General features: G+C 43.5%; 1 long non-coding RNA gene across 1 annotated transcript in view; it reads left to right on the top strand.

Moving 5' to 3' along the window:
• LOC105495302 (uncharacterized) overlaps nt 1–18,640 on the top strand; it is a 30,231-nt gene extending 11,591 nt beyond the window's left edge. Inside the window, exons 2-4 of the long non-coding RNA XR_011608801.1 lie at nt 16,179–16,530; nt 17,326–17,413; nt 18,393–18,640. This is a non-coding gene — a long non-coding RNA (uncharacterized lncRNA). The remainder of the gene's footprint in view (nt 1–16,178; nt 16,531–17,325; nt 17,414–18,392) is intronic.
• The last annotated feature ends 1,138 nt before the right edge of the window (nt 18,641–19,778 follow it).

The following is a 19,778-nucleotide window of genomic DNA, read 5'->3' as shown; positions in this document are numbered from 1 at the left end:
AAGTAGTCAGACTCACAGCTGTCAGCACCTGGACTCTTCAGCCTGAGGTTCTTTTCTGCCTGTGCACAGGCCGTGGAGGAAGTGGCCTGAATCAGTGCTTCCACCCAGTGGCCCTCAATCACTGATGGATAGGAGCTGCCTCTTCTCTGCAGTGCCTGCTCTGCATTGACTCTCAGTGTTCCTGGGGAGGATTGAGCCCCTGTTTCCTGCAGGGGTGACCTGCTCACTTCCCACCCAGTGCTCCAGGATTATCTCCCAAATAAAGCACTTTCACCTGATATCTTGTCTCAGGTCAGGACATCGCTTCTGGGACCCCCCCCAAAAGGCCAGAAGTGTCTGCCTCTCTTCTGCAAAATGAGGACAGTAATAGCACCTACCTTGGAGGCCCGATGTGTAAATTAAATGTGATAATCTTATGAAGCATTTGCACTATGCCTGGCACTAACCAGGAACTCAGTAAGTATCAGCTCTGGTCATTATTAATCCCATACGTCAAAATAAGCATCCTTCAACTTACTCAAAAGATGGTAGGCTTTTATTTTCTTCTTTCTGCTTTTCTATGTTTATGACATTTTGAAAATAAGCAGCTCTTGGAGGCAGCAGGGCATTGTAGAACCCAGACCCACCCAGGCCCAGATGACAGCCCTGTCCACCATTAGTCATAGTGTCAGTGGACTACTCTGTGCCTCAGTTTCCTCATATGCAAAATAGGGGGAAAGAGCACTTTCCTCCTAGGTTTTCAGGACATTCGAATGAGAAGTGTTCAGCACAGTGGCTGGCACATAAGAAGAGATGAATAAACGTTAGCTGTTGTAAAGAAAAGGGAATTAATAAATATAAGAGAGATATGTAGATGGGTAAGCTGGGTGCAGTGGCTCACACCTGTAATCCCAAAACTTTGGGAGGCCAAGGTAGGAGAATTGCTTAAGCTCAGGAGTGTGAGACCAGCCTGGACAACATAGCGAGACCTCATTTCTACTAAAAAAAAAAAAAAATTAGCTGGGCATGGTGGTAAGTATCTGTGATTTCAGCTATGTGGGAGGCTGAGGTGGGAGGATCACTTGAGCCAGGAAGTCAAGGCTGCAGTGAGCTGTGATCAAACCACTGCACTCCAGCCTGAGCCACAGAGTGAGATCCTTTCTCAGAAATATATACATACATACATACAAATATACATCCAAAAATAGTTTAAAAAGATAGGTGACAGATGGATGGATAGAGAGATAGATACTATTTGTGTTAGATGCGTATATAGAATATTTCCTGGATCAGGATTAAAATACGTTAAATAAGCTTCCTATAAAGAATTAGACAAATAGAATTAGACAAATTAAGATTCCAAGGAGTTGGGATTTTTTAGATTTTATTGCCTTCGCTTTAGAAAAAAGACCGAAATAGTTTCTCAAAACAACATATATTAGTAATAAGCAAAAGGAAATGGCTAGGAATAAATATTTTCAATATGACCTATTTAAAGAAAAAGATACAGCAGATGTGAAATAGAAACATTGGCTTAAATACAGGAGTGGGGTGGGGTAAACAGAGATGGGGGGAGAGAAGGAAAGATAGAGAAAAAAAACATTTGATCTTGTAGTTTTCGCTCCTATAGAAACCCTAATAAAGGAAAATTGGACCCAAATTGCACACAGGTGTATAGTAGAAAGATGACTTCAGAGAATCAAATCAAGGAAATGATGGCAATGGCCACAGACTTTAATCTGCAGATTACTCTGGAATTGATTGCTTTCCTTCAAAATGACAACTCATCCATTCTTCTGTCTATTCAGGCATTCATTCACTGCCCGGGTTGCAACCATCTACACCCCAAATATAACAACAATGATACAACACCAACAGTAGTGGGTAACATTTTATTGAGCCCTTACCGTGGGCCACATAGATTATCTTAAGTCCTTTACTTGTTATTAACCAATTTCATTCCTGCAACAACTTACAAAGGGTGTGCTGGCATCCTCATTGTATGGTTGAGGAAACCGAGGTACAGAGAGCTAAGTGACTTGTCCAAGATCACACAGCTAAGAAGTGGGAGAAGCAGGATGTGAACTCAGGCATGTTAGCTCTAGATCCCCTTCCTCCACCCTCCTTGACCACTGTGCTCTATGCCTCTAGGCCCCTGGCATGTATTTGACATTAGTAATATTCTACCCCACCCCCTACATTGGTCCTCCCCCAACACTTCCTCTATGCAAGTACTTCTAATTGAGTGCTACACACTTCGCAGTTTTTGGATGAATCCTCTGAATCCTTCTTAACACAACACTCCATGTAGCCATTATCAGTTAATTAGAATTGGCACGGTGATAAAGCCAGTTTGACAACTGAACCAGTTGTGACTGTTTGATTGCAAGCAACAGTAGCTGACTCTGGTACCATAAGCCAAAAGGGACTCCACTAAAAGGATATGGGAGAATTCTAAGGACTAAGGTTTAACAACTGGGAATTTCTCCTGGAGCCCTTGAAAGCAGGTACCTAGTAGGCTGGCAGAGTTGTCTGGACTCTCCCGCTGAAGTGAATGTGTTCTAAGTCTATTTTTTTCTCTTACCCTTGCATCTTTTTGCTGAAAATTTTAATTTCTAAGAGAGTGTCTCTTGGTTTCACACATAGACTCTCCATCCACTGGAAGAACACGGAATGAAGTTGGGTGAGTTGCCCATAAAGGAAACTGAGGGACTACATTAAGGAGAAAAAAAATTCTGGGTAGCCCAAAACACCACCACCAGCACCACCACCAAATATACACTGCACTAGACCTGATCTGCCCAATTAACCAGGCCCATGAATTCTAGCAGAGCCACAAACTGCTGAACAGGTTAATTGGTTGGACTTATAAGCCATCACTAAAACAGTTTTGCTGATGATTATAAATCGAGGTTAGGTGTCCTCACTTGGGGAACTAACTCATCAACCAGAGAAAGAGCCGGCAACCTCCAGGATGACTCTTGGAAAGTCTCTGATGAAATCAGCTTGTTGATTAATGCAATTAGCACCATTAGGAAAGGAAGTTGTTAACCTAAATCAATTATCCACAGACATCTATCACGCTAAGTGTTCCTTCTTTGTCTTAAGCATATTGCACTGTTTGGTGTTTCAGTGGTGATGACCATTAAAAATAAATGATTATTGTTGATTTTCTATTGATATAGCTATTAATGTATTGGTGCCTGTGTGTATAGGCCGCTTACATGTAGTGTACAGAAAATAGATGTACTAACAATAGGAAGTAAGTATTGACTCCCATTTCTCAGCTCAGGAGGTAAATATTGACCAACGAAAAACAGCTACTAGCTTATGATGAGCTAAAAGGGAAAAGGCTCATCTCAGCTTGATTTTTCTTTAATTACTTCTATCATTCATCATCTGTAGTGCAGAGGTTCAGCCGGAAGGATGTAATTCTTTATCTTTGCTTTGGTATCTAATTCAGTCTCTCCAATCATGGTCCCAAAGTACTTTCTACCAGTTTCCACCTATGTGAAAACTCTTGTTCCTCTTGCCTTTTCTAAATGTTTCCACCACTTTGGACCAGCAAACTGAAATCCTCTCTATCCATCTTCCACACTAACCGTGATCGATCACATTTTCTTAAACCCAGCCCCAAATGCATAGAACAATTGTCCATGATAATAATAGATAACATCTACTGTATTCCTTTTACCACCCAGTCCTTTGCATAAATCTCTAATGATCACCTCCATCTTACAGAATAATAAAAATGATAGCTATTGCTTATGCATTTAAACACTTTGCACATATGAACTAATTTAAAGTCCCAGCTAGCTCTAAGGTGACATTATTATGACTATTTTACTGATTAGGAAACACAAAGACAGAGAAAAGAAAAATTCTACACAGCTGGTAAAAAATAGCATAACCCATTAATTCTGACTATACCTTTTCCCCCAGTCATCCATGCTTCTCTGGATGTATTTATTTAAGTTTTGTAGCACGAGCCAAGTTTCAGGAATATATTTTTGCTGTCATAGATCTTTGCCCTGGTGTGTGTGTGTGTGTGTCTGTGTGTGCATGTTGTGTGTCTCCACCTCACACCCCAAAAGGGAACTGAAATTCAACAAGTTCAAGTAATTTACTAAAGTGTACACAGTCAATAAAGTGAATCAAGAGACTTAAGCCAGGCTCTGTCCCCAGACTTTCCTTTTTTGAGCGAGATAGAATCTGAAAAGTTCGATCTTGTAAGAGAAACATAGTCAGGGTTTTTAAGCTTTTTGTTTTCAGATTTCTCCATTGCAGCAGTGCCTGGAATGAGCACTACAGGAATAGAGACAACGTATAATGCTTCATATTCCCATCGGGGCCTGGAATTTGATTGCCACATCCAGAAATATCTGCTTGATCGATGGGAGTGACTGGATTTAACAGAGCAAGTAAGGCTCTGCAGGGAAGGAAAGGACTGTTGCTGGGGGCAACCAGGGAGAATGAATATGAAGAAAATCACAATGCAAAAGAGAAAGAACGATTGTTCCAAGCACCTCGCCTGCCGGTGCCCGAGAAGGTCAGACTTTTACGGAGTCATCAAAAGGTTTAAACACGGCAAACCAGAAAGGCAATCTGGATTTTCCCTTGGGAGCTGAATTGTCAAGAACTTATTTCAACATGCTTTAGACTTTCTGCTAAGACAACACTTCTTCAGCTGGTTAATGAAAACTGGGTGTCAGCAACGCTTCCAAGTCACCAGGAGAGGTGTCAGCTTCGGGGCACACTGGGTTGAGGAAACCTCACAGGTTTTGATCTTCAGGGAATTGCTTAAGGGCCAGGGCACCTCCTTGTAAAAGCAGCTGGAGAGGAGCAGAGAGGAGTGGGGGCGAGGAGGATGAACCGGAAGATTCCGGTAGTGGAAGAGGGGAGGCCGTTGAGATGTGGACTCAGGATGGATTTCTGTCTTTAATTTATTTAGAATGACACCCTGGTTCCCCTGGAAAGATTGAACTTCAAAAATAAAAGTTCCATCTCACTTTTGTTCATTGTTCCTGTTAAGAGTTCGTGAAAGATAATTACTACACTACCTGATGAAAATCGCAGGTCACCAGGTACCACTTCCTATCAGGAGTAACTTAGATGACTGATAAGCTGATGTAGTAGGCTGCATAATACCCTCCCTCCTCCCCCAACCCCCGAGATGTCCACTTCCTAATCCCCAGAATCTCTGGCACCGGTGACTACGGGACCTTATGTGGCAAAACGGACTTTGCAGATGTGATAAATTTGAGGATCTTGAGACGGGAGATGATCCCGAATTATCTGGGCAGGACCAATTCCATTATAAAGGCCTTTATAAGGGAGAGGCAGGAGGGTCAGGAAGAGGAGATGCAACAACAGAAGCAAAGAATAGAGTGATGTGGGGCCACAAGCTAAGGAATACAGGTGGCTCCTACAAGCTGGGAAAGACAGGGTACCTGTTTCTCCCAGAAACTCCAGAAAACCTCACCTTGATTTTAGCCCCATAAGACTTACTTTGGACTTCTGATCTCTCCAACTGTACAAGCCACTAAACTTGCAATAATTTATTATTACAGCAAAAGGAAACTAATACAGTTAGCTCATGTATTGCCTTACTCCAGAAAGGTTTTCAAGTCACTTTCGATGCTATGTAAAATGCAACAAAAATAACCCAAAGTAAAATGGAGTTAGGCAACTTTTTTCCCCTGAAATTACTATCAATGGCGAGGGCATAAAACAACAGAAAAGGAGGCTGAGATTTCTCACATGTTCTGTTGATTTGCCAGGATGGACCCTCAGCTTCCTGCCAGCCAATGTGAAAAGAGGAATTACAAAGTTGTGTGATTCCAAATAACTGCACAAAACCAAGCCAACTGCTCAGAAGAATAGCTATTCTTCATACTAAAGCTAGAAATCTTCATTTCTTGGGGTTCTCCTCAATGTTCTCCTTGTATGATGAGATGAAACAGAAATCACCTGATCATTCATTTCCTTCACAACATTTCTTAGAATATCTCTAGATCTCTATGGTCTAGGTGCTGAGACACAGAGACGAAGGGCAGTTGCAGGAATAAAGTTATTGTGGCATTAAGGGAAAAGCAAAATAATAAGTACAGTGCTGTAAAATCAGGGTGATAAAATTAGAGAGGAAGGAGGAAGCCCAGAAGAAGTTTAGATGGGGCAGTGAGAACCAACTTGGATAGAGCAGGTGGTTCACAGATGGACATTGGGCAGAAAAAGTGGATCCAAACCACATAATGGAAAGCCTTGAATCCCAGGATAAGACGCAGAGAATTTACTCCAAAGTTAACAAGGAGCCATGGAAGGTTATTGAGCAGGATAGTGACATGATGGAGGAAGATTTGGGGGACTCTTTGGGCAGGTGTTGTAAAATAAATTCTCTATGTTATTATTGACCCCGAAGAAGCATAAATCCAGCCTAGGCATACAGTGAGAAAATCATTCCCAAGTGCTGCCCAGGTTGAGCCTTGAGGGCTGGAAAGGAGTAACCAAGTAGAGAAGGGATGAATATATGTGTGGAGGTTGTATGGGAAGCAATTAAAGTTATGGTGGAAAAATAATGTGAAATAAATACAGATATCCTGGAGCTGGGGGAAGCCCAGCACCGGTCATGAGTTACGTAGACCAGCCTCAAGGATGCCCGTCTTTGCCCTCCCGCTTTGAAGCAACAATCATGGATAAGAAAAGATTTCCACAACCAACATTAATTCATTCATTGATTCATTCATTTGTTTATTCAGTAAATATTTATTCAGGACTTACTGTGTACCAGGCACTGTGAGGACAACAAGGAGTAGACAACACCTTTTGCCTTTGTGGAGATTAGATTTCAGGAAAGGAAGACAGTAAGTTCACAAATAAATAATGATACGATACATCAGGTCAACATCTGATGCTACATAATATACATAATGCTACATAATATACAAAGCCCAGAAAAGGGCAAAAATCCACAATGGCAGTGATGCTTGGGTAGAGTTGGGGTCAGGAAAGCAGATGGGATTAGAGCATGGAGCAGCAACAGCTCTAACAGCTGTGACATGTTTCAGCTCTTCAGTTGAGTGGTAGACTCAAAGGTGTGATTTTATTATTGGGTCTTTGTAACTTAAGAGACGCTACATGTATTCTATTGAATGTGTCAAATATTAACTGGCTTAAACAATTTAGAGGGCTAGGGGCTGCTATTTATTTTATTTTATTTATTTTTTTATTGTGGTGGTCTGGGAAAGCCTCTGTAAGGAGCTGGTATCTACAGAGATGTAAAAGAAATGAGAGAGTGAACTCTGCCTATGGGAACAGCATCCAGGTAGCAGGAACAGCAGCTGGCAAGGTCCTAAATTCTTGGAGTGTTTGCAGGATCAATCATAGGAGAAAACCTCGGAAACACAGAGCTACCTAGAACCTCTTTCTGATGGCTAAGGCTGTTATGCCTATTTTATATCATTCTCCTCCTGTCCAAGGACTTCGAAAGAGATCATTCATTTATTCATTATCATTTGTTAAGCACTTACTGTTTGCTTATCAGTGGAGATAAAAATAACAGTGAAAATAAGGTCCACACCTTTAAGGAGCTTATCATTTGATGAAGGAATCGAGGGGAAGAAATTGAGGAAGGCGGAAAAAGCCCTGAGCATTCTCCATGTTCAACTCGCCCCTTCCTAGGATCCCCACCCATGAAGAACTTGACTTGGGTTCCTCGTGGAACCTCAGTTAGCATGACAGGGTGCCGATTCCCAGCTGAGAACACCCTCCCAGGTCAGGAAGTTCGCTCCGGGCCCAACAATTAGAGGTGGCGACGCTGATGTTCCACAGCGGGTGGCTTCCCCGCCCTGAATGGAGCCACAGTTGTGCACAAACAGAGGTCAGGTGTGGGGCAGCTTCTGCATGCACTTGATGGCTTTTCCAGCCAGCGTAGGTCCAGAAAGTGCCAGACTCCACATCAACTATTTGCACCAAAAATTTGTGTAAACGCCTGTTTCATGTAGCAACAGGCAGGATCATGTTTAGGACATTCCCCTCCATCTGTAAATTCCCAAGAAAATTAGCCCATCCTTCCCAATTCTCTGTTCACAAACGACTACTGGGAAAATCAATAGAGAATGAGGTAAGGGAAGCACTTTGTACAAAATGGAAAATTCTGTATTTCCAGTGTAAACCTTTCCCTGGCACTTACAGCATTAGAGAAGTTTGCAATAACGATAATAACGCCAACTTTCTTTGGCTACTCTTCCTCCTTGCTCAAGCAAGAGCTTAGTTGACTGAGCTCTCTCCACCCCAGGTTTTTCTGAGAGTCCACCAGCAGTGGACCACATGTGTGTACAAACAGATTAGTTAGTTCCTTAAAAAGTTAAACATAGAATTACCATATGATCCTGCAACTCTGTTGTCTATCCCCAAAAGAACTGAAAACAGATACTCAAACAAATGCTTGTACATAAATGTTCATAACAACATTATTCATAACAGCAGATAGGTGACAACAACTCACATGCCCATCACTGGATGAACAGATAAAACGTGGTCTATAAATACAATGAAATATTATTCATTCATAAAAAGGAAGGAAGTACTGATAATGCTACAAGGTGGATGAATCTGAGAACTTGACGCTTAGTCAAAGAAGCCAGTTACAAAAAAGTCACATATCGTATGATCCCATCTTTATGAAATTTCCAGGATGGACCAATCTATAAGGACATAAAGTAGATTGGTGGTTGCCAAGGGCTGGGAGCAGGAGGGAATGGGAGTGGCTGCTTCATGGGTGCAGAATTTTCCTTTGGGGTGATGAAAGTGCTTTGGAAGAAGACAGAGATGATGCTTGCACAACAGTGTAAATATACCAAGTGCCAGTGATTATCCACTTTAAAATGGCTTAATGTATGGTATGTGAGTTTCACCTCAGTTTTTTAAACGTCAGCTTATTTGTCTGCTATAACTAGCCCACACTTTCTCACTGGGTACTGTAGTCTTCCATTAACCACTTTCAGACAACCACTGGGTACTGATGGTTGATTGGGTGCAAGCATCCAACATGTTATTAGATGCAACTTTATTTTGCCAGCATCCATGGGGTCCCATCATTTTTTGCTGGATGACCTGCACAGCTAAAAAACTGGAATCCCAAAGACCAAAGTTTTATGCTCCCTTTATTCAGCACCCTTTTAGAGTATGCCCTATTTCTTACAGAGTTTTAGCGAAACCTTTGGATTTGATTCCAATCAGAATGCAAGCAGGCACTGCTTGGAAACGGTAAGATCAGTAAAGCAAACGATAGATTTTTAGGCTCCACACCAGAGTCCTTTCAACTTAGAACCTGGTAAAAAGGATTAGCTGTTTGTCATCCACAAGGCCACATGAAAGCTACTCAGTCTGTTAAAAGACTCCTGTACACACACCCTGGTCCAAGGGCCCTATACTCTCTGCCCTTTGATAAAACCAGACCCGCTTATATGGATGTTTGGCAAGGGAATAATAAACACCTGCTAAGAGAATAAGAGAGGTTTACTGAGGGGAGGGGAGCGAGGCTAGACATGAGCACTTCGCATTGTGTATCATCTACACAGCTGATAGAGAATGAATTCTTTCTTTCCAATTCGGCGCCATCATCCATCACAGTCAATTTTCAGCTCATCTGGAAGGTTTCAAGAAGCCCAGAATGGGATCAGTGCTACAAAACAGTCACAACAGCCAGCCTTTCTAAATGGATTACAGCGAATGAAAGTATAAAAATAGCTCCCAGTTTAGAGGCATTTACTCTGCTACACCCTACACTCAAATTTCCTCATTCCATCCTCACAACAAACCTATGAGGTGGGAACTTTAATTGTTTCCATTTTGCAGATGAGAAAACTGAGGCTCTGAGAGGTCAAAGGAAGGGTCTGTGGTCACAAAGGTAGAAAGTGGCAGGTCTAGGAAATGAACACAGATTGTGTCAACGCCAGGTCCTGCAGCTCGATTGCAATGCTAACGGTACAAGCTCAGTAAGTTCTACACTTCTGCCTACGCTGTCTCTGCCTGAAACTCACTTTGTTTTTAGTGGAGAACTGAAAGTGCATCAGAAAAGGGAATTGCTCCTTTGGGGTCTTTCGTCTTTTCCACGTTTCTTAGACTTATTCTCATAGCTGAGCATAAAGGTGACTTAGAAGACACATGATAGAGACTTGGAGACAAAGGAAAATACACATTTTCAGTGTATTGAACTTGGTTCCTCCCAGTAGCACTAGTTCATCCCAAAAGTCCTGGCATTTGCAGGCAAAGGGAATCCACTGGGGAGAAGAAGTGAGCGTGTGAGGCTGAGAGGAAGATGCAAGCTTCTTCTTCCCTGGGTTAACCGCCCGGGACCTATCGGAGAGGCTGGGAGCAAGGAATATTTGTTCATTCTCTAAATATTCCTCAGTGCCTCCTCTGGCCTGGCCCTCTGCCATATGCCAAGGTGGAACAGCAAATAAGAAAAGACACAGTCTCTACCTTCAATGGACTGCACACTATTGGAAATGTAGATTAAATAACAATTGTAAAATAAATAATACATTCTGGCTATGATGAGTGTCATGAAGAAAACATACAAGATGCCGTAAGAACATTTAAAAAGAGCCAGAATCAGAGCAAGTACAGGAGGAAGAAGGCTGCAAGTGACAGAAAAATCCAACTTGACAGTGGCTTAAACAAGGTAACTTAGGCTGGGCACAGTGGCTCACGCCTGTAATCCCAGCATTTTGGGAGGCCAAGGTGAGTGGATCGCCTGAGGTAATGAGTTCGAGACCAGCCTGGCCAACATGGTAAAACCCTGTCTCTACTAAAAATACAAAAATTAGCTAGGCATGGTGGCAGGTGTCTATAATCCCAGTTATTTGGGAGGCTGAGGCAGGAGAATCGCTTGAACCCAGGAGGCAGAGGCTGCAGTGAGCATCATTACACTCCAGCCTGGGCAACAAGAATGAAATCTGTCTCAAAAAAAAAAAGAAAGAAAGGAAAGGATAAAAAAAGAGGTAGAAGTTTATTTCTTCAGCATTTAACAGAAGTTGAGAGGTGGCAGATCAAGGCTGATATGGCAGGTGAGTAGTGACATGGGGAACCCAAGACTCAATTTTTGCCCTACTTTCTGGCACATAATCTAGTCTCATGGCTGCCTCCTGGTTCAAAATGGCTGCTCGAGCACCAACCATCACATTCAAATTGCAGCTTAGAGCAGAAGGAAAGGCAGAGGGGCAAAATAGGCTTCTCCTAGCCACATCAACACCCCTTAAACTGTCTTCCCAGGGCTGAGCAGGTAGCTCACTTCTGTAACCCCAGCACTCCAGGAGGCTGAGGCAGGCAGGTCACCTGAGGTCAGGAGATTGAGACCAGCCTGGCCAACATAGTGAAACCCCATCTCTACTAAAAATACAAAAGTTAGCCAGGCATGGTGGTGTGCACCTGTAGTCCCAGCTATTCGGGAGGCTGAGGCAGGAGAATCACTTGAACCTGGGAGGCAAAGACTGCAGTGAGCTGAGATCGCACCACTGCACTTCAGCCTGGGCAACAGAACAAGACTCCATCTAAAAAAAACAAAAAAACAAAAACCCGTCTTCCCAGGAGTTCCATATATCAGCTCTTCTTTTATTTCATCAATCAGAGCTTAATTGCATGGCCGCAGTACAAGTAAAGTTGGACAATGTAGTTGTTTGTCTGGTGACCCTGTGCTCAGCTAAAAAGGGCGATTTCTGACACAGTAAGTTCAGAGTATTTGAAAGTGCTTGGAATTTGGGGAAAGAAAAATTCAGTTCAAGCCCCTTCTATGTTACTTACCTTCTGTGTGAACTAAGGCAACTCACTTAACCTCTCCAAACCAGTTTGCCCACCTGTGAAATGGGATCAACAGTATTCCCATCACAGTGGTGCTGGAGTCTTAACTGAGAAATGTAATTTGAGTGTAAGAGCTTTGCAGAGTCTAAAGCCAAATATGCATCGGAAGAACCATTTTACTGCACGGAATATTTTCCCTTACTCGTTTGAGGCTCCGGTATCTGGCCAAACTAGAATATTTCCTGGGGGGTGCCTGTTCCCAGCTTTCTCTTCTAAAGATCCTGACAAGGACCTTCCTGCTTAAAAGGCTGCTCTTGGAGATAGAATTCAGGAACTTTTGACTCAGGCTTTGAATCATGATACTGGCATAGGGGTCAAGCAAGAAACATCTTACAAGAACAGGAGATAAGGCACACTAGGGAGGATAGCAGAGGCCATAATCAATAGGGCAAATCACACTCAGAAGGAAACCCCCGGGGGCAAGAGGGGTCTAGTCTGCTTGGAAAGCCAGGAAAATATCCATGGTGACTGGCTGCTGGACGGAGCTTCAGGGAGGCAATTGCTCTTAGAGCTGTAAGGAGAGAAGAATCAAAAGGAACCTGAGTTATAAGTAAAGGCGCTTAGAAAGGGAGAAGGATTTTAGCTATAGCAAAACCAGTAACTGCTAACTGTGAGTTTCCTGTACATGAGGCACCCTGCTTTGCTCTTAACATGTAATATTTTGCTGACTCCTGGATAGAGCACCCTGAGTATGTCATTTTATGATTCCCCCATTTACGGATGAAAAGTTTCATGTAGGTGGCAAAGTAGCTTGCCCAAGGTCATGTAGCTAGTAAGTGGTACAGATAGGACAAGTTATGATAGATGAGCGGTAACAGAAAACGCATTTCGTGTAACGGGGCTCTATGAGCAAAAGCCAACAGTCTGGAAGTGCGTGGTATAGCGGAGCCATGAAGAAACCAATTCAAATAGATCAGGTGGTTCATAGAAGGGGATGCAATAAGAAAAAGTAGGTCCAAACCACATCATACAAAGCATTGAATTCTGGGGGTAAGATCCTTAGACTTTTACTCCAAAGGTAGCAAGAAGCCATGGGAAGTTATTGAGCAGGATTGTGACACCATAAAGGAAGACTTGGGGGACATTTTGCCTGGGAAGGCTGCTTAAAATGGAATTCTCCAAGTTATTATTGGCCCCAATGAACAGATGAGGAAACTGAGGTTAGGAGAATTTCATTAGCTTTCCCAGGTCATAGAGCTAGGAAGTGGCAAGAACAGATTGGAACCTCAGTTATACGTTTATTCCACTGCATGGTAGGCAATGGTATTTCCAAAATTTAAGAAGTCACATACGTTAAGTCAAAATGTCATTAAACTCTTGGCATAGGACGTCATGCAGGTTACCATGATGTCAGGTGAAGGACAGTCAAGAAGCAGCCAAGGTTTAGCCGTGGTTGCAGGAGCAGGCCTTTTTCCAGGGGCCTACATGTGGGGCACAGGTGTAGGTTAAATTCTGAGGGCAACTTTCTGAGGGCTACCTGCATGCATCTTTGCCAAGACTGATCCCTCAGTGACCTATAGCCTTACGTGCCTCTCATCCCTGGGGAGGAGGAAGAATCAGAGAGCTGTCTCCATTTTTCACCCTGGTAAAGCGAGCAGGGATGTGAAAGCTCCAAGACCGGCGAGGGCCCTAGAGGCCAGCATTCTAAAACATAATTGCTCTATTATTTAAGCAAAGCCACTTAATAGCTCATTAAAGGGGCAAAGGCGATAATTACCCAGGTTTTTATCTGGGGAATCTCATAGAAGTGCCGGAGTAATATTTCCAGGTAACCTAAGAACCTGAAGAGCACAGCAAAGCTGAATCACAAAAAGCCAGGTCACTTTGGCAGAAGTCTGCTTTCCCCTCTTGAGGGGTTCACTGTACTTGGGAATGACCATAAATGTAACCAAAGTTATCGAGCATTTCATGTTCAACAGGAATTGTACTAAGTGCATGCCCATCATGTCTTGAGGCTTCACAACAGCCCTACACAGAAGGTGCATTTAGTAGACCCATTGTACAGGTGAGGAAACTGAGACTTGAAAAGGTGATGTCATTACTTGCCAAAAGTAATTAGGTTAGTAGGTAGCAGAACTGGGACTCAAAAGTAGATGGTTTGTCCATTCTGTTCTCAACAGATCTTAGCTTCAAAGCCCAGTCAAGGGGATCTTCAATAAATTCTGGGGGATAGGTGATCATAACTTTCTGTCATCCAGGGCTGAACTTACCAAGGAACATGACAACAAAGAACAGCCAAACCGAAATGGATGTGGAAAAGGGTAATAGACCTTGTGCTTTGCCAACCTTCATTTGGTAGCTCTCTGCATTGAGAGTCACATTCCACCCAGCCAGGATCCTCCCTCTTCGAGTAGCCTTCTCTGATCCACTGGAAAGAACTCACATCTTCACCCTTGGAAGTACCCATGTTACTTACAACCTTGGCTCATTCATTGCAGACTGGGCTTACAGCTGGAGAGACGGGAGAATACAGAAATATACACAGATAGGTAGACACTATTTGCTGAGCACTAACAATATGCTAGGCACAGTGTCAAAGACTTTATGCCAGGGTAAGCCTTGTCAGCCCATATTTTGGAGGAGAAAGCTGAAACTCAGAGAAGGAGGTCAGTTGCCCTCATCCCCCAGCCAGTCAATTGCAAAGCAGAGATTCTGGTCTCCAGGTCTCCTGGGCAGGCTGCAGGTCTGTGTGCCAAGCCCACAAAGGGTTAAGCAGTTGCCCTTGACACTCAACTCTCACCAGTCAGGAAGAGGATAAAGGAGGGATGCCCATTCCATATGTATAGACCTGGTGTCTGCAAACTAAGGCCTGAGGACCAAATCCACTTACTGCCTGTTTTTGTATGTCCCGTGAGCTAAAAATAGTTTCTACCTTCCTACATAGTTTATAACAATGATAATAATAATATTTTGGCCGGGCACGGTGGCTCACACCTGCAATCCTAGCACTTTGGGAGGCCAAGGCGGGCAGATCACCTGAGGTCAGGAGTTTGAGACCAGCCTGGCCAACATCGCAAACCCTGTCTCTACTAAAAATCAAAAAATTAGCCAGGCGTGGTGGCATGTGCCTGTAATGCCAGAGACTCAGGAGGATGAGGCAGGAGAATCACTTGAACCCGGGAGGCGGAGGTTGCAGTGAGCCGAAATTGTGCCACTGCACTTTGGCCTGGGTGACAGTGCAAGACTCCCTCTCAAAAATAAAAATAAGTAGTATTTTATGGCACATGAAGGTGATATGAAATTCAAATTTTAGTGTCCACAGATTAAGTTTAAGTGGAGTACCACTACACTCATTCATTTATGTATTATCTAAGACTGCCTAGACTTTACAAAGGCAGAGATGAAAGTAATTATCACAAAGACCATGTGGCGCACAAAGCTTGAAATATTTCCTCTCTTACCTTTTAAGGAAAAGTTTGCCAACCTGTGGTGTAGATCATGAAAGTTCAACCTATTGGTATCATCTGGGCAAATGCAAGGATGTGCAATGGCAGAAAAATCCTAGCCTCTCGGGAGAGGAAGAGATAGAGAAATACACAGACCTCCAGGAGTATCACACAAGGGGTCACACCCTTAGAGGCAGTCAGGAGCACACAGATATGTAGGCATAAACCCACAGAGAAGAGCAAACATCGAGAAGACATGCAGAGACACACAGATACGGATAAACATCCTAGTGTACACATTCAAAAGCTTGGAGCCATCCAGGTGTAGCAGACACACAAGCATCTAAGTAAACACACACACACACATAGAGGAAACCCACACCTTCATGCACACAGACACAAACTCCCAGGGCCCCAAAAAGAACATGCCAGCTACCAGGTGTACAAATATATATGACACTACATACGCATGGAGATACATACAGAGCCATCCAGGCATATATATACACACACAGAGGAAACCCACAACTGTCCAGCTATCATGCTGTCACAGGTAAAGAAAGCAATGTCAGCTGCACGTAGAAAAACACAGTAATTCAGAGACAGCAAGAGAGAGAGGAAAGGGAAGGAGGAGAGAAGAGGAATGGGGGGAGGGAGGGAGGGAGACAGAGAGAAAGAGAAAGAGGAGGAGGAGGAAAACAGAGAAAGAGATGAGGGGGTGGGAAGAGGAAGGAGAGAGAGACCCCCAGGGTCCTTCCTTCTCACCGTTTATTTAATGTCTCTTCTGGAAGTTCACATGCCAGGGACTCCTTTGGGAGCCTATAGACCCCTTCTCATAATAACATTTCTAAATGATTAAAAACAACGCCTGTTCCATTGACATAAAGTTATCTTCTAGAGTTGTGCAGAAGAGCCACCTCCTGCAATGACCCAAAACCCCTTCCTTCCTTCCAGGGCCTCCTTGTTCCTCATGACCTCTTTCCTCTGGCCACTCTTGAGAATTCCATTCGAGAGATATTCATAAAGCACCTACTGGGTTCCAGGTACAGGAGAAACAGATGAATTGATGGGGTACCTGCTCACAAGGAGCTCTGGTTTGAGAAGGGATTAAGAAAGAGTATATCATGGTGATGCAAATCAGACATCAAAAAGTGCTTAGATTCAAAATACTCTGCAAACCCAGATAAGGCCAGCAATATGTGATATTAACAACAGCTAATGCTTCTAGAAAGCTTAGGATTTGCCTGCTATAACTCCAGGTGCTTTATATGGATTGTCTCCCTGGATCCCGGCATGCCCCTGTAAGGTAGGTGCTATTATCTTTATTTTAGAGATGAAGACACTGTGGAGAGGGGGATGGGCTCAAGGTCACACAGCTGGGCTTTGTGGCTGGCTGGCTGGCTCTAGGGCATGTGCTCTTAGTCACCACACTTTATGAACCCCACATTACTACGCAGAGATCTTTCATGGAGATGTTCTCTAGACTATGAATGTGGAAAGAGGTCATTCTCTGCACCTAGGGCCTGGAACTTACCAAGGGACACGATTTGCTAAGAACAGCCAAACAGATGTGGAAAAGACTAATAGACCTTGTGCTTTGCCAACCTTCATTCTGTAGCTCTCCACATTGACAATAATATTCCACCCAGCCAGGATCTCCCTCTTCAAGTAGCCTTCCCTGATCCACTGGAAAGAACTCATGTCTTCACCCTTGAAAGTATCAATCTGAGTTAGAGCCTTGGCTAATTCATTCCATACTGGGCTTACAGCTGGGGAGACAGGAGAACAGAGAAATATACACAGATGGCTAGACACTATTTGCTGAGCACTAGCAATATGCAAGGCACAGTGTCAAAGACTTTATGCCAACGTAAGCATTGCCAGCCCATATTATAGAGGAGAAAGCTGAATCTCAGAGACAGGAGGCCACTTGCCCTCATCCCCCAGGGAGTCCATTTCAAAGCAGAGATTCATATTCAGGTCTAACTGATCACAGGACCACCCTCGCCCCCGCCAATCATGCTCCTCTCCACTGGGGTCATGGGGACCACCTTAGAGTCTGTCTTATTATCGTAATCATGACTATTATCTCTGTTGCAAGCACTGGAACATTATGAAATCTCACTCTCTTACTTTAAGACATGAGCTGAGAAAGATGAGGAGAGGTCGCCTAGATCTTGCAACCCAAGGTAAATATTTTCGTTACGCTTAAAACAAAGGGCACTATTAACACATTTTAAGCAGCCAATTGACATGATAGTGATGTCTTGTGACATCAGCTGGGTGGCCAAGGAGTCAGTACAGCAGAGGGCCTTTCCTCTCTGCTTCCATAACCTCAACTGCATCTCCCCCAGCCCTTCCCACCTTGGTCCCCTCCAGTGATTGACAGGCTTCTGAACTATGAAAAAGGAATGAGAGATATTGTTATCTCTGCTTGGGCCTTACCCCCATCCTTCAAAGGAGTGGGAAGGTCTTTCTGTGCAGGAAAATCTATAAAGTCATCAAAAGAACCATGTTTCTGTCCTTCTCAGCTGCCTCTTTCAGCTCCATTCTCCTGCATCAGACAGCTGTCTCCTGCTGTCTATCCAGGTGGCAGGCTGGAGGGTGGGGGCAGGGAAGAGGGGAGGGTAATGGAGTTGGGGAGAGAGGAAGTGCCACCTGTCAATCTCCGTCACCTCTGTACCCTCTTGCTGCTGCCTCCACTGGGAAGTGCTTTCCTCGTTTGTATGTTGAAGGATAGCCAAGCTTCTGGGTATCAACCACCCGCCTGGATAATCATCTCCTCTTTTAACCTCTGTGACCATTCTTCCCTCTGGGTCAATGCAATGCAAAAACACAGCACTCAGACCCGGTTCTGGGTGCTCAAGTTCACGGTTGCATTCAGTGTTGTGGTTTCAGGTCAGAGCGTCCATGGTTCAAACAGTGACTCCACCGCTTACTAGCTGGGTTCACTTTGGGCAAACGATTATAATGGACCTCAGTTTCCTTCTTGTTATTGGATTGAATTGTGTCCTCCCAAATTTTATATGTGGAAGTTCTAACCCCTAGTACTTCAGAATATGACTTTATTTGGAAATCGGATCATTGAGATTTAATTAGTTAAAATGAGGTCCTGCTGGAGTAAGGTGAGCCCCTAATTCAATATTAACGGGGGAAATTTGGACACAGGCCTGCATACAGGAAGAACACCACATGAGGACTGAAGTTATGCTCACACAAGTCAAAGGACTACCAGAAGCTAGGAGAGAGGCCTGGAGCAAATTATTCCTGCTGTGTTCAGAGAGAGCATGGCCTTGCCAACATCTTCAACTTGGACTTCAAGCCTCCAAAAGTATGAGATAATACATTTCTGTTGCTTAAGCCAACTAGTTTCTAGCATTCTGTTGTAGCATCCCTGGGTAAATAATACACATCTCTTGTAAAATGAGTAGTCTAGAACAGTCCTCGGCATGTAGTCAATGATATTTAAGTATTTGCTGTTACTGACTGTGTGGTATTTGGAGGAGTCTTCTACATCTCTGAGCCCTTTTTCTTCCTCTCATCTAAAGGAAGACCAGTAGCTTTAACTTTCTAGGACCTATATATGGCAAAGACAGTGGAAGAAACAAACCTCTCCTTTCTTTTCTTAATTTTTTAAAATTTTAAGATCTGGGATACACGTGCTGAGCATGCAGGTTTGTTACATAGGTATACATGTGCCATGGTGGTTTGCTGCACCTGTCAACCTGTCATCTAGGTTTTAAGCCCGCATGCATTAGGTAATTGTCCTAATGCTCTCCCTCCCAAACTTCCCCTTTCTTATATAGATTATTCAATCCTTCACTCTTTTGTTAATTCATTCAACAACCACTGGGGATACAGCATGTATATAACAGTCAAAATCTGTGCCCTCAGAAGCTCACATTCGAGTGGTGGAAAACAAAATAAATAAGGTGAATAAAGGAATATGGTAGACGAGCTGCATTCAAGTGGAAATGAATGGCACACAGAAAACCAAGACTGGAGAATGGAATCTATTTTTGTAGGGAGAGCAGTGCAATTTTAAGTGGAGAGTCCAGAACGCCAGTTATCACCGTAGTGTTCATTTGAGTAGAGACTTAAAGGAAGTAAGAAAGTCATTCATGTGGATATCTGGGGGAACAGCGTTTCTGGCAAAGGGAATTGCATGGGCAGGAGTGTGTTTGGTGTGTTGGAGGAATGACAGACAACGAAGCCCTGCAGAAACGATAGCAAGGATGGTGGGAAGCAGGGTGAGTTACAGAAGCACTAAGGATTCTGGATTCTCCTGGAGGGGGAAATTAATAAAACTTGGAGCTACTACATTTGAGCACTTACTATGTGGGCACTATCGTTTTTAACCTTCAAACAACCTTATGGGTTATAAGTAGAAACATTATCCCCATTTTAGCAGATGAGGAAATTGAGTCACAAAGAGGTCATAGATCCTGCCTGAGGTCACAGATCTAGTAGGTGGTGGGTCCAGGGATTCTTCCTTACATATTCATAGGGAACTCAGAAGCAGAGGCCATTTCAACACAGTGGGGTTGAAGGCTT

The sequence above is a fragment of the Macaca nemestrina genome, chromosome 10, assembly GCF_043159975.1.
Source record: "Macaca nemestrina isolate mMacNem1 chromosome 10, mMacNem.hap1, whole genome shotgun sequence".
Classification (NCBI taxonomy): Eukaryota; Metazoa; Chordata; class Mammalia; order Primates; family Cercopithecidae; genus Macaca; species Macaca nemestrina.
The sequence above is the reverse complement of the archived record's forward strand: the minus strand, read 5'-3'. Positions and strand labels throughout refer to the sequence as shown.